This window comes from Bidens hawaiensis, unplaced genomic scaffold, assembly GCF_021521415.1.
Source record: "Bidens hawaiensis isolate Kalapana, Puna unplaced genomic scaffold, B.hawaiensis_p1.1 tig00055082_1, whole genome shotgun sequence".
NCBI lineage: Eukaryota > Viridiplantae > Streptophyta > Magnoliopsida > Asterales > Asteraceae > Bidens > Bidens hawaiensis.
The window spans coordinates 21,021-35,359 of record NW_027506318.1 but is presented as its reverse complement, the minus strand read 5'-3'; the positions used below and the strand labels follow the sequence as shown (position 1 = coordinate 35,359).

General features: G+C 31.3%; 2 pseudogenes; both read left to right on the top strand.

Annotated features, from left to right (window-relative positions):
- Positions 1-389: 389 nt before the first annotated feature.
- Positions 390-1,541, top strand: LOC143617485 (uncharacterized; annotated as a pseudogene).
- A 136-nt stretch (positions 1,542-1,677) lies between these two features.
- Positions 1,678-5,894, top strand: LOC143617488 (uncharacterized protein At2g29880-like; annotated as a pseudogene).
- Positions 5,895-14,339: the final 8,445 nt, after the last annotated feature.

Sequence of the window (14,339 nt, the reverse complement as noted above, 5' to 3'; positions counted from 1 at the left end):
GGCATTTATGTGTTATTGATTGATGATGCATGAATTACGAAAAAACATAAGGCATTAAAATATTAGCCATCATTGACATTAAAGAAGAATTATATTGCTATTTTATCAAATGATGATTGAAAGTGCAAAACTTGATAACCACATTTTTGTCTATTTTTTATTTTTTCATGTTAGCTCATATTTGTTTGTTTTACCATCAGTACCCTAATTTCCTATGGTATAGAATGTTCAAAACTATTATACCTGCTAAATGAGCATTTTAGGTGGTGCTTTGTGATTTATTTGGATGTATGAATTATATATCAGTTAATATGTTATGTAGAGTAAGGGTCAAATGAATTTATATGTACTAATTCTGAATATGGTTTTTATTGAATAATATTGCAACTATGTCTAGATTTAAACTAAACAAACAAACAAAAAAACAGAAACTAGCTGCATTAAGTGCATTGTGGCTTCATATCCTAAGTATGGTCTCTTGGTATATTCAAGCAGTTCAAACTGTTATAAGTATACATATAGGTACGTGTCCAACTAGAGCTCGCTACAAGATGTTCTACCCCGAGAAAAAAGAATATATGCAAAGATTGGTGTATGAAAGTGATGACACATGTCTTCATCAACTTAGAATGAATAGGGCAACTTTTCTGACACTTTGTAATATGTTGGAGAGAGATGGAAATTTGAAAGCGTCTAAGTACCTCCAAGTGTGTGTTAGATGCTGTTATACGATTGGAAAGCGAACTATTTAAGAAACCGGAGCCGATATCAGAAACTTCAACAGATGAAAGATGGAAATGGTTCAAGGGATGTTTAGGAGCTATCGATGGGACACATATATGCGTACAAGTTTCAGAGGAAGATAAACCAAGATACCGTAATCGAAAAGGAGATATAACAACTAATGTACTTGCCGCTTGCACACCCGACATGAAATTCATTTATGTATTACCAGGCTGGGAAGGATCTGCTGCTGATGGTAGAATACTTCGTAGTGCTATGATCCGAGAGAATGGATTGCAAGTGCCTAAAGGTAACTACTATCTTGTTGATGCCGGGTACACCAACGGAGAGGGATTCCTTGCACCATTTCGAGGTCAAAGATATCATTTGAATACTTGGATGAATGGACGAAGAACGGAAAAGCCTGAAGAGTACTTTAACATGAAGCACTCAGCCACAAGGAATGTCATCGAACGTTGTTTTGGTGTTTTGAAGAAAATAATGGCTATAGTTAGAAGCCCATCTTTTTATCCAATTAGAACAAAAAATAAAATTATACTTGCATGTAGTCTTATACATAACTTTATATGAAGAGAAATGGCATATGATCCTCTTGATGATGGTGAATTTATTGACATAAATAATGATGCGGATGACGAAGATCTTGGCTCACATGTGGAACAAATTACTACGATTGGGACCTCGAATGAATGGACCAGCTTTAGACAAAATTTGGCAACATCAATGTTTAATGCATGGACATCAAGAAATCATTGATTTATTTAGATTACTTTGTTTTTCGTTAGGTTACTTTGTTATTTTTACTTAGATGGAGTTTGTAAGATTAAATTTGAATATTTTATGTGTTTGTTATATTATGTTGGTTATTTCAATACATCTGAATTTTTTTATGTGTTTATTAATAATACAACATTGATGTTTGGTGTGAAGATGATGGAAACACAACTTGATTCTGAGAGGGGTCCAGGAAAGAATAAAAGAAAGTGGAATGAAAAGGAAGATGAGAAGCTTGTTGTAGCCATGCTGGATGTACTTAACTCGAGTCCTCATTACAAATCAGATAACGGGTTAACCCGGTTTCTTGCAAGCGGTGGAGAAGCAACTAGCAATTTTACTTCCTAAAGCAAGCATAAAGGCAAAGCCACATATAGAGTCACGTATAAAGACGATGAAAAGTGACTGGTCTATTGTGCATGATATGCTATCATGTAAGAATACAAGTGGGTTTGGCTGGGATTATAATAACGAAATGCTCGATGCTCCACAAGATGTTTGGAAAGCTTATTTACAGGTGTCACACCCCGACCAAAGGCGGCGGAATATGCCGGGGTGCAACGTGATTGGACAAATACACAAGACGCTATTTAAAGTGACAATATTTATTTAACTCATTTTCTTTCAACAAATCAAATAAACAACACATCTCGTTCACACAAACAAATTGAATACAAATAACATTTATATTGTTCGTTTTACTAATATCCTAAAGGTCTTGGTAACGTTTTCATCAAGTCCTCGAGTCAACAAAAGTCAAACCTGTAACATTTCATAAAATAAAGTTTGTCAACACAAAGGTTGGTGAGCAATTCATAAGTTTGAGCATATAAGTATATAGTAATAAAAAGCCACAAAACTTGTATACAAAACAATAAATAAAAGCAACAACTTGGATAAATTGACAATCGCTAATAGAATTACGTTAGCGCCACTTAGCTACAAGGGGTTGCCAAGTAGTCTAGGATTTAATAGAATATCGTTAATTGAATTACGTTAACGACACCGTGCTATAAGAGAATACCAGATAGATCACGGATTTATAGACTTCCCCATGACTGAAAGCGATAAACACATAGGCACATAGCATGTAAGCATAGAACACCAAATCAAGCAATTATTCAAGTAAAGTATACAATCACGTTTGTGGGTTTAAAGATTCAAGTAATTGAAGCATTTAGTTTGATAAGTATGAAATGTTACCCCAAAATGAAAGATGGGAAAAAAGGGTATGAATGTACTCACCTCGATTGATGAATTGAGAACTAATTAATGATGGACATATAGAAAGCTTGTGAACAAAACGAACGAATCCGACTTGAAACGATAAACCTTAGATAAAAATAAATAATGTAATATATTAATGAACTTGAAACCATGATGAAACTATATTGGAAAACAATGAACGATGAGGTTCGGTTATAAATCGGATTACCGGTTAATTTGTTAATGACTAGGGACTCGTACTTAACTGATAATTTAAAATAAAATAATACTATTTTATTAGGCTTTTAAATAACTAAACCAATATCAAAATAGAAACTAGACAGGCTTAATTTAAGAGTTCGGTTTTATAAAAATGAATTGATAAAGTTTATAATGATATTATTAATGATAAGATAGTAATGATAATAATAATGCTAAAAGATATGTTGGATATATATATATATATAGGATAATGATGTTAATAATAATAACAATAATTATTTTTAATAATACTAATATAGTATAGTTTAGAATATAAATCTTGGTATTAATTATAATGTGGTTGATAAAAGATAATAATAGTAAATAATATTGATAGTAAATAATGATACCATACTCGATGTTGGCTCGATTTCTATACGAGTTCACAAATTAAAAATAATAATATTATTGCTAATAATTATGAATAAAAATATAATTTTACTAAATAATAATAATATGATTCTTTATTAATAATAATAACGACTTTAATATTTATAATATTAATGACAAAAATAATAATATTATTAATGGATACGTATAATAGTAAGTTAACCATAATAATACTAACGATAATTCTTATGTAGTAATATTAGTACTAATAATAACCATTATTTGTTAAGTATAAAGATAATACCAAAACCGGTCTAGGATGAGACGTGAACCCGAGACCTCTAGTTTATTAACTAACGTACAAACCAAAACGAACACAAGATGACGATTGTTAATTAAACCCGTAGGAACTTAATATATCTATTACCCGACTACTCATCTTTTCCCCAAATCAAACCAACTCTTTACCAAACCAACTCGTTTCAACGTATATGACCAAATATATATAAAACCGGTTATTAACGAACTTAAATCCGATAATCGATATATGAAATTTAATAACACTAACACCCAAATTATATACCTTTTTCGTTTTCACGAGTCGTGGCTCTATACCGAGAAGGAACCGAGCCGAACTCGCTGGAGATGAAGCAACATCAGTCCCCGAGGCCGATTCCGGAAATGAAGAAACAGAAAGAGAGAAGAGAGAGAGAGGGCCGGTGAGAGAGAGAGAGGGCAGCGAGAGAGAGAAAGAGAGGGAGATAGAGACTGAGCCGAGAGAGAGATAGCGTCAGAGAGGGAGAGACCGAAGAGAGAGATAGGGAGATAGAGAGAGAGAACAGAGCGGCGGCGCGTCTGGGCTTGCCGGAAAAACGAGTCGGAGGTGGTGGGTGTTGCGGGGCTCGCCGGAACAAGGGAGGGAGGTGTTTGGCGGTGAGGGTGGTGGCCGGAGAAGGAGAAGGGGAGGCGGCCGGAGCTCAGGGCTCACCGGAATGTCACCGGAAATCGGCTGGGGGGTTGGGGTGGCGGCTGTGTGTTATTGTTTGTGATGTTATGTTAGGTTTAGGGTTTTATGTGTTTATATGTGTATGCATATTTTAACAAAAGGCCCCTCAAGTTTCTGTCATGGTTTAAAACGAGTTTAAAGATTTCCGAAGCTTATAATAACTTTACAAAACTCAGTTTGAACCCTATAAGTTTTCTTAACAACACCTTATTATGACAAACATCGATTTATTTAAGGTCGAGGTCTATCTTAATATTATAAAATAATACTTAAAGAAAGAGACAAAAGTGTTGAGTCGGTTTTACAAAATAAAAGTTTACAAAACTAATACAACTCGAGACTCAAATTTGTCGAATGTCACAACAGGTATTATATAATAATTTTTTTATTGTAGTTTTTTATAGTAATCGCTAGGGGTGTTCGCGGTTCGGTTTAAAACGGTGAGACCATCAATTCAGTCATCGGCTTGGTTTTAAAGTTGGTTTTGAAATTTTTTTGGACGGTCAGTTTTTAAAAATTTTAAACCGTATCAGACGGTTTGGCCTTGACTCGAAACTGGTCGATAAAAACCGTACCGGGCCGTAAAGGTATTATATAACTTATTAATTTATATACTTCATTTTCGGGGCATACCAACTAATAAAGAATCCACTAAAGTGAATTTAGCTAAGCTGCTGACTTTGTTTTTAAACCACATAGTAGTTTAGATATAGACGCTGGTTGATTCTTTGAATACTGGTATGAAGTATAAAAAGAAGGATAATATATTTTACCATATAGCATTATTAGTTTTACCAAATCTTTTGGTTACAGTGATTTTTGGTAGCTCATATCAAAAGAAACACAAGCAATTTGGGTGAACTAGAAACTTGATTTTTTTAAACAGGGATGTTGTTGGTGAGGTCCTGCATTATTATTTTTTTATTTTTTAATTCCGATCATGTTGATGTGGCTTTTTAGGTGCACACAAATGCAAAAAGATGGAGAGGAAAGAAATTTCCTCATTACTGGGACTTGTGTAATGTATTTGGAAAGGATCGAGCAAATGGAAAAGATGCTCAAACAGCTGCCGATATTTTATCGGACATAAATAGAGAAGAACATGGCACTGAAGATGGATTGGATGATATACATGTTGATCAGCAAATAAACAGCCCATCATATGCAACTTCTAGAGAAGAAACAAGCACACAACGAAAGAGAAAAAGACGCAACAGTTTGGATCCTCTAATGAATAGCTTGAAAGAGTCAGCAAAAATAATTGGTGCAGAGATTAAGGGGGCTACAGATACATTCAATAGAGTTTTTGGAACAAAGAGCAATAGAGAGGAAATGCGAAACAATGCGAAACAATCTTTTCGAGGAAATGAATAAAGTTGCGGGTTTGACTATTCGTGATTGTGATAAAGCTGTATGTAAGCTCGCACAGAACGAGACGTTGATGGTAGTCTTTTATAAAGTCAGTGAAGACCGTAAACTTGGATGGGTAATGAGCATGCTTGACGATACTATATTTTTCCACCGCGACGTGCATTTCGTGTCATTGCTCGTCGACCCGCTTCTATTTGTCTAGATGTGATCCAAGCGGGTTCAAGTGCCTGAAGAGCAACCAGCGTGATATAAGATGACTTTTGGATGATTTTTAATATTTTTTAGATGGATAATTTTGGATGATTTTAATAATTTGTTAGTTGGATACTTTTGGATGATCTTTATTTCTGTTACTTGAAAACTTTTGCATGATTTTAAATAGTTTTAGATGATTTTGAAATTTTTTTACATAAAAAAATCATTTTTATAATATAAATTTTAATTATATAATGTTGTAAAAATTGGTGAATTTTTAATTCATTCCATTCCATGTTAACCAAACAGGATAATGGAATGGTAATAACCCATTCCATTCCCATGCTCATTCCATTCCTCCATTCATTCCATTACCTCATACCAAACATACCGTGTCACCGATATTCTCTCCTTAGTAGTTATTTTCATAATATTTGAAATAGATAATGATAGTTACTTGAGAAACTTACCATCCAAGTTGGGTTAAAACTTCAAACATAGGATAAGGAAAGTTGTATGCTACTAGTAGGGTGTAAATATTATGTAACATTCGTCAAATTCGGATATCGATTTGTATTCGTGTTGCAAACCTTTATTATACAAACCCGACTCAACATCTTTTGTTTCTTTATTTATTTATCATATAATATTATTATATACCTCGATCAGCAATAAATCGATATTGGTCATATTATAATGTCGTTAAGAAAAACATAAGAGGGTTCAAAATAATTTTCGTTAAGTTGTTATAAGCTTTTAGAACCTTTAAACTCATATTAAACAACGATTGAAACTTGAGGGGCCAGTTTTGAAAATATATATTGCATATAAAAAGGAAAAAATAACCTAAACCTAAACATATTAACACTAGCCGCCACTTCCTTTCTCTCTCGCAATTCCGGCGACCGGAATCGGCTCCGGCGAGCCCGATTTTTCGGCAAGACCACCTCCCGACGCACCACCACTAAACCACCACCTCCACCGCAGCCCGTAACACCTTCTCCGGCGACACCATCACCTCCGGCCACCCTCTTTTCCCTCGGATCATTTTTCCGGTGACCGGAAACCGGCCACCGGTGCGCGTACTCTCTCCCCCTCGCTGCACTCCCTCTCTTCTCTCTTTGCGCCTCTCTCTTTCTCCCATTCGGCTTCTCCGACGACCGGGAAAACGGCCACCGGCTCTCTCTCTTTATCTCTCTCTCTACTCTCTCTGTCGCTCTCTCTCTCTATTCTCTTCTTTTGTTTTCTTCGGCCGGAAATGGCTTCGGCAACCTTCCGTTTCTCCATCTCCGGCAGCCATCATCTCCGACGACTCCAAACATATAATAGGTAAAGTTAATTCGAGTTTTAGTATTGTTGTATTCGTATAGAGATTGTCGGTTTTAAACCGTTAAAAATCGATTATATTGTTGGTTATATAATTTGAAACGGGTTAATTTGGGTATTGAGTTGTTTTGAATTGGGTAAAGATGAACGATCGGATAATAGATATATTAAGTTTCTTATGGGTTTAATAATATTATTATTTTTATCATTAATATTATAAATATTAAAATCGTTATTATTATTAATAAAGAATCATATTATTATTATTTAGTAAAATCATATTTTTATCATTAATTTATTAGCAATAATATTATTATAGTTATTTTTTGAACTCGTTTAGAAATCGAGCCAACATTGGGTATGATATCATTATTTACTATCAATATAATTTATTATTATTATTATTATTATTTTTATCAACATCATTATAATTAATACCAAGATTTCTATTCTATAACTATTATTATTATTATTAATAATAATTATTGTTATAATTATTATACTATATTAGTATTATTAAAAATAATTATTGTTATTATTATTAACATCTTTATCTTATATATATATACATATATATATATATCATATCTTTTTAAAATTATTATTATCATTAATAATATTATTATAAAATTTTTTATCAATTCTTTCTTTTTATAAAACCGAACCCTTGATTTAAAACCCGTCTTGTCTCCTTTAATATTGGTTTAGCTATTTAAAAGCCCAATAAAATAATATTATTTTTATTCTAATTATTAATTATGTACGAGCCCCTAATCATTAACAAACTAACCGGTAACCCGATTAAAAACCGAACCGTCTCGTCCAATGTTCCAATATAGTTTCATTATGGTTTCAAGTTCATTAATATATATTACATTATTTATTTTAGCTACGGTGTTTATCGTTTCAAGTTGGATATGTTCGTTTACCATTTGAGCTTCATTTATTTATCTATTTATTTCTCGGTTCATCAATCGAGGTGAGTACTTTCATACCCCTTTTTCCGTTTTTCGTTTTGGGGTGACATTTCATACTTATCAAACTAAATGCTTTAATTACTTGCATCTTAAACCCACAAACGTGATTGTATACCTTACTTGAATAATTGCTCGATTTGGTGTTCTATGCTTATTTGACTATGTGTTTATCGCTTTTGGATGGTGGAACTATAAATCCTAGACCATTTGGCAACCCCTCATGGCAAGGTGTCGTTAACGTAATGCAATTAACGATAACTATAAAATCCTAGACTACTTGGCAACCCCTTGTAGCTAGGTTGCGCTAACGTAAAACTATTAGCGATTGTCAATTTATCCAAGTTTATAGCTTTTATTTATTGTTTTGTATACAAGTTTTGTGGCTTTTATTACTATATACTTATATGCTCAAACTTATGAATTGTTCACCAACCTTTGTGTTGACAAACTCTATTTTTATGAAATGTTACAGGTTTGACTTTTGTTGACACGAGTGCTTGACGGAAAACGTTCCCAAGACTATTAGGGTATTAGTAAAATGAACAATATGAATGCTATTTGTTTATATGAGCGAGATGTGTTGTTATTGATTTGTTGAAATAAAATGAGTTAAATAAATATTGTCACTTTAAATAGTGTCTTGTGTATTTGTCCAATCACGTTGCACCCCGGCATGTTCCGCCGCCTTTGGTCGGGGTGTGACAGATTGGTATCAGATCCACAAGACTATAAGATAGGTGGTTTGACGTAACGACCTAGTATAGTCTTTACTTTAGGGTCCTTATACGTGTTGCCTATACGTGTTTACCCTACTTGATTGTTCATTGCACTTGTTTATTTATATACTTATTTATTTTATCAAATCAAAAATATACACATACACACACTTTCATAGTACTCCAAGGTATCCTTACCTTAAAACGCAAAAACATTAGTTTTTATTGTGTTTTATGGATCACGAGCTTAACTTGGATCCCGTTGTTTCAAATCTTCTTAAAGATCGTCTCTTATGAGATGACCACTTTAAGTAGTCGAATGCGAGCGTTCCGCTCGCCATCCTAATTTTCGGTGTTGAAACAATAGAACCGCGGTGGTTCGTGGACTAGTGTTTTGACATGTCGTTGTATCTCGATTTATTGTGTTATTATTGTTATTTGAGTCAAAAACATGAAAAGTCACGGTGGTTCGTGCACATGTTTGGACTCAAACGTGGTGTTTTGTAAATGTATTTTTTTTAGAGTTGGAATATCAAGTCATGGTGGTTCATGCACGATTTTCCACCTTTAAATCTTAAAACATTATTATTACGTTTCAAGAATTTAAACCATTTTTCCTTTATTTTGTTATAAATTCTTATCATAAGTCTTCATTTATAAATGTTATATTTTTTCTTATTGTTAATAACTCTTTTTTATCTCGATTTTATATGGTAAAGTTTTACACCAATTTTCCCATTTTGATTTCATAAGGATTTTTATTGCAATTTCGTTCATTAAAATCTCTTCGTTATAAAAAGTAAAATAAATAAATAAATATATGTATATATAGAGTTTGATCTATTCATAATAATTTTTAATATGCCATTTATTTTCATTAAGACGATTTACAAACAAAAATCTTATTATATAAATTTCATCATATTAAGAAGGTTGTATAATAAATTTCACCTCAATTTTCAAGTAAATTTTTCTTTGTATAAACTTTAAATTGTCATTAAAGTCCTGGTACAAAAAGTTTATAAAAAAAATTTATTTTTATAACTATTCCGTTTATTTTGGACGATCATTTCAAAATTTTAATTGTTTAAATTTCTCACGACATTTTTTTTAATTATACTATATTATATAATACACGTGGTAAAATCTTCACTACCCAAATTTATTTTCATAACAACTTTCATCATGCAATATTTGGTTCGTTATAAATTTTCGCAAAAAAAAAATTTACAACATACGATTTTACGCGTTTTAAAATTCTTATGATAGTTTTGCCATGATCTTTCAAGAAAGTCACAAACTTATAGTTTGTAATCTTCTTGAAACTCTCATGCAAAACTTTATAGAAATTTTACTTTAAAGATCAAAATCGTTTACTTATGATTTCTCGATTTACAATACCGGTCATTTAACTTACCATGATATTTTTGTTACACGAGATTAAATAACGAACTTGATAAAAAAAATTTCATTTTGCAACTTTGTTTTTCCCAAAGACAACATTCATCATTTAATATTGAAACCTCATAACAAATTTTAACATTCAATTTACGTATTTTAAATTTCCTCATAAGCAATAAGTAAATAAATTTATTTAATCTTTATAAAAAAAAATTTGTATGATTCACACGCTCGGATCTCAAAAAAAAAATTCTTTTTATATAAAATATATATTCATATGTATATTAACATGTAATTTTAATTATCAAAATTTTCATGGACATTTCAAACATTATTTATAAATTATGATATTTTCAATTTAATAACCTACTATTAGTCAAAATTTCTCTAAACGCAACCACAAGTTTCCAAACACCCGTATCCCATCTCAAACTACCGCCTTAAATCGAACCATCCTTACACTTCAAAAGTTTTCCCGCACACTCAAATCTTTCCTCAATATGAACGAAACTTAAACATCCAAAAGTATACCCTCATCTACCCAAACCCCATGCAAGTCCAAGATATATAAAAAAAAAAATCAACCCAACAAAAGACCCTAACTACCGACACTTCTACGCCACGAAAACCTATCAAACTCACTATCTAAATACTTCAAGGACACCGACAAACACACCCACAAAATACCTTGAACATACGATAACCAAAGCTTACCCAACTATGACTCAAATCTTTCGACCCATGCTATGTCGATTCACCAAACCATATCGCCACACCATGCCCATCTAACCATAGAGTTTGATATCAAAATAGCAAACCCAAACACTCCTTACCAAATACATGTATAAACTGAGTCTCAACCCAAACTAGTCAAATATCAAATTATCCAACTTATCAACTTAACCCGAGCTCAAATAAGCCAAACCTCACCTATTAGCCCAGTCACTACTCACACAAATCATCCAAACCTAACCCACTCAAAAGGAAAAATATTTCGTATCAGGTCCGGCCTAGTCATGCCACATAATAAAAAGGAAAAATAATAAAAAGTAAAGTGTCATTAAAAAAACAATGAATAATATATAAAGTCATTTGAAATATAAAAGAAAAACACATATTATACTTGTTTCCTGCGAGTTTTCATGTTTAGAAAACGATTTATAGAATCTTCAATTGCAACTTATATATAAAAAATCAATATAACAAATACAACCATCGCTCATAATTAGTTTTATTTAAGAAGTCGGCCCATTACTAAACAAATTAGGTTTATATAGGCCACTACCAGTTAAAAAATTCAAATTGGGCTAATTGAGTTTCCCTTTTGTTTATAAATTCTTTATTTATATTAAAGATTATATAAGCATGTTATTTACTAATATTTAATTCATTAAAACTTTATTTACTAAATGAGCTCAATTTGTTTTTAATTGGGTTCAATAAAATAAAATGAAGAAGAACGTGCTTCTTTGCAAATATCCTGTTATACGGTCCAAGGTAAACACGAAAAAAGCTTGGTGTCAGACGAACCGGACACCCATAAGGTGGCTCTGCCTAGGACTACGAATCACCAAAGGGTTTTTGGCCTAACAGTATCAAGGTGCTAGACGTTACATTTTCAAATGATGATGGTTCAAGTCTTGTTAAAAAAAATATTACTTAGAAGTAGAAGCCTTATTGTTGTTAAAAAAATGTAATTTAGAAGTAGAGTTAGTAAGTGTATGGCTTACGATTCTAAAATAGCAAGCTATAAATCTAGCCGATTCTATTATTTGAGTAAATATTTTTCATCTTTTATAAGTAACATATAATGACATAATAAAACTTATTATATATGAATTAAAGTAAGACATGTTTGTTATATATAAAAAGTTAGTTTATTTGAAAACAAATCAAGCTTAAAAGATCGAATCGAATAAGTCGATTTGAATTTTGGATTCTCAATGATTCTGGCCAAGAAGGCAGCGTAATAATAGTTTCTCATAGTATAATGTTTTTGTCAAAATATGTTCTAGATTTTAAAAACTACTTTTTAATCTCTTAACATTAGGTTAGTTGAAGAATAATTTTAAATCTTAAAAATAAATATACTGCGTGTTTTGGGGCGATACATATTTGAATTTCATGGTACATCATTTGAATCACCAGGGCTATAACACTGATTTATTTCTTTTACATATTCTAACACAATATAATTTATAGTTTAGAACTAAAATATAACTTGTATTTCAAAATTTTATGCATAGTGCTTGTGAGATAAAGTTTATACAGAAAATAAAATAAGGTAACTATGTTGTAGAGCATTCTCAACCGGTTTTATATTTACATCTTTATAATTACACTAAAATAAAATTCTTTATATTCTCTTTTATTTTTAATAAAATAATATTTTTTTATAACTTTATCATTACATTTTTTCCTTTTTTACTCATAATCATTTTCAACAAATATTTAAAAATTTATAAAACATGAATAATGTTTCTCTAAATTTACTCATGAGTAGTAACATTTTCTCTCTTCAATACTTTCAAGTTCCAACAACTTACAACGACTTTTTTTAAAGGCCAATATTATTAACAAAAAAAGACAACTTGCAAGCTACAAGAATCCCAAGCAATTAGAGAAACAAAATTTCACAAAGGAGAATATAACAAGCAACATCAAAAACTTATAACAGGGAAATTGACAAAGTTGAACATACATCAGTCTTTCCAATCTGCGCTCGATCTTTGACTTCTATGCATCACTCATAAAAATGATGTACGTCACCTTTATATCAATCACCATCTTATCTGCCAAGACCGGTTTATTATTGAAGATGTTATAGAGAACATACTCATGTAAATATAAAGGACATGTTGTGAATGCTCTTAGAGTATTATCATCTCTACCCCTATTTTCAAATCATAATTATAATAAAAATTATTAAATTTTATTTATCCATTTCAATTAAATAATATTTTTTATATCCTTTTCATCAACTTTTATCTCTCTTTCACTCACAACCATTTTTAAAAAGTATTAAAAAGTTATAGATGGTGAACTATATCTTTTCAAATATACAGAAAAATCACTGCATTATTTCTATTCTCTACTCACAACATATTAAACTACTTCATATATTATAAAAACCTCCCTCGCAGAAAATACGAGATAGAATCTGAATGCTCTTAGAGCATTCCCGGCCCGTCCTCCATCCTCATATTTATAATGACACTAAAAATCACTATATCTATCTCTTTTGTTCACTTAAATAATATTTTCATATACATTTATCATTACACTTTATTTATTCTCTACCACAACCAATTTCAACAAATATTAAAAAATAAACGTGGGCAAACAAACATTATCTCTACTATATATAATAAGTTAACGACTCTTAATTTAAAGAGGTACCAAACTTATTGTTAAAAGTAAAACTTTTGTAGCATAAATTTTAGAATTTCAAGGCACCATTTTACGTAATTTATTGCTAAAAATGTCCTTTAATTAACACGATGAAAATAACTTTATTATAATTGTTATTATTTTGGATTTGTTATGAAGGTTCCTGTATATATGGCAAAAGTAGCACCTCAATATATGATAGGGGGACTCCAATTCTGTTAATTAGGTAAGTTTTTATAGAAAGTCAATATATAAAGTTGTTTTTCATATTTGAGGATTTGGAATCTATTAACATGTATGCAAATGGTTGTTGGTAACATGTTTATGTGAATCACTCATGTTTTGGTGGGTTAATTTGCTGCTTTTTGGATTTGAAATTAAGTATGATGTGAAATTGCATCTTTTAAGTTTTAACAGGTGGGCTATCGCTCAAGGTTTTTTAAACTAAAAGTGAAGGTAAAAGTGTACTTTTACACACACATTTTAGTTATTATTATGCGTGGGATATGTTTATTGATAACTAGCTTTTATTCATCGTATTACGGGGATTGACCTACATTATTAGTTTCTAATATTTATAGATTTTTTTAGGATTTTAATTTTATTTATTGTAAGAAAGTTAATAATATATTTAAGATTTGA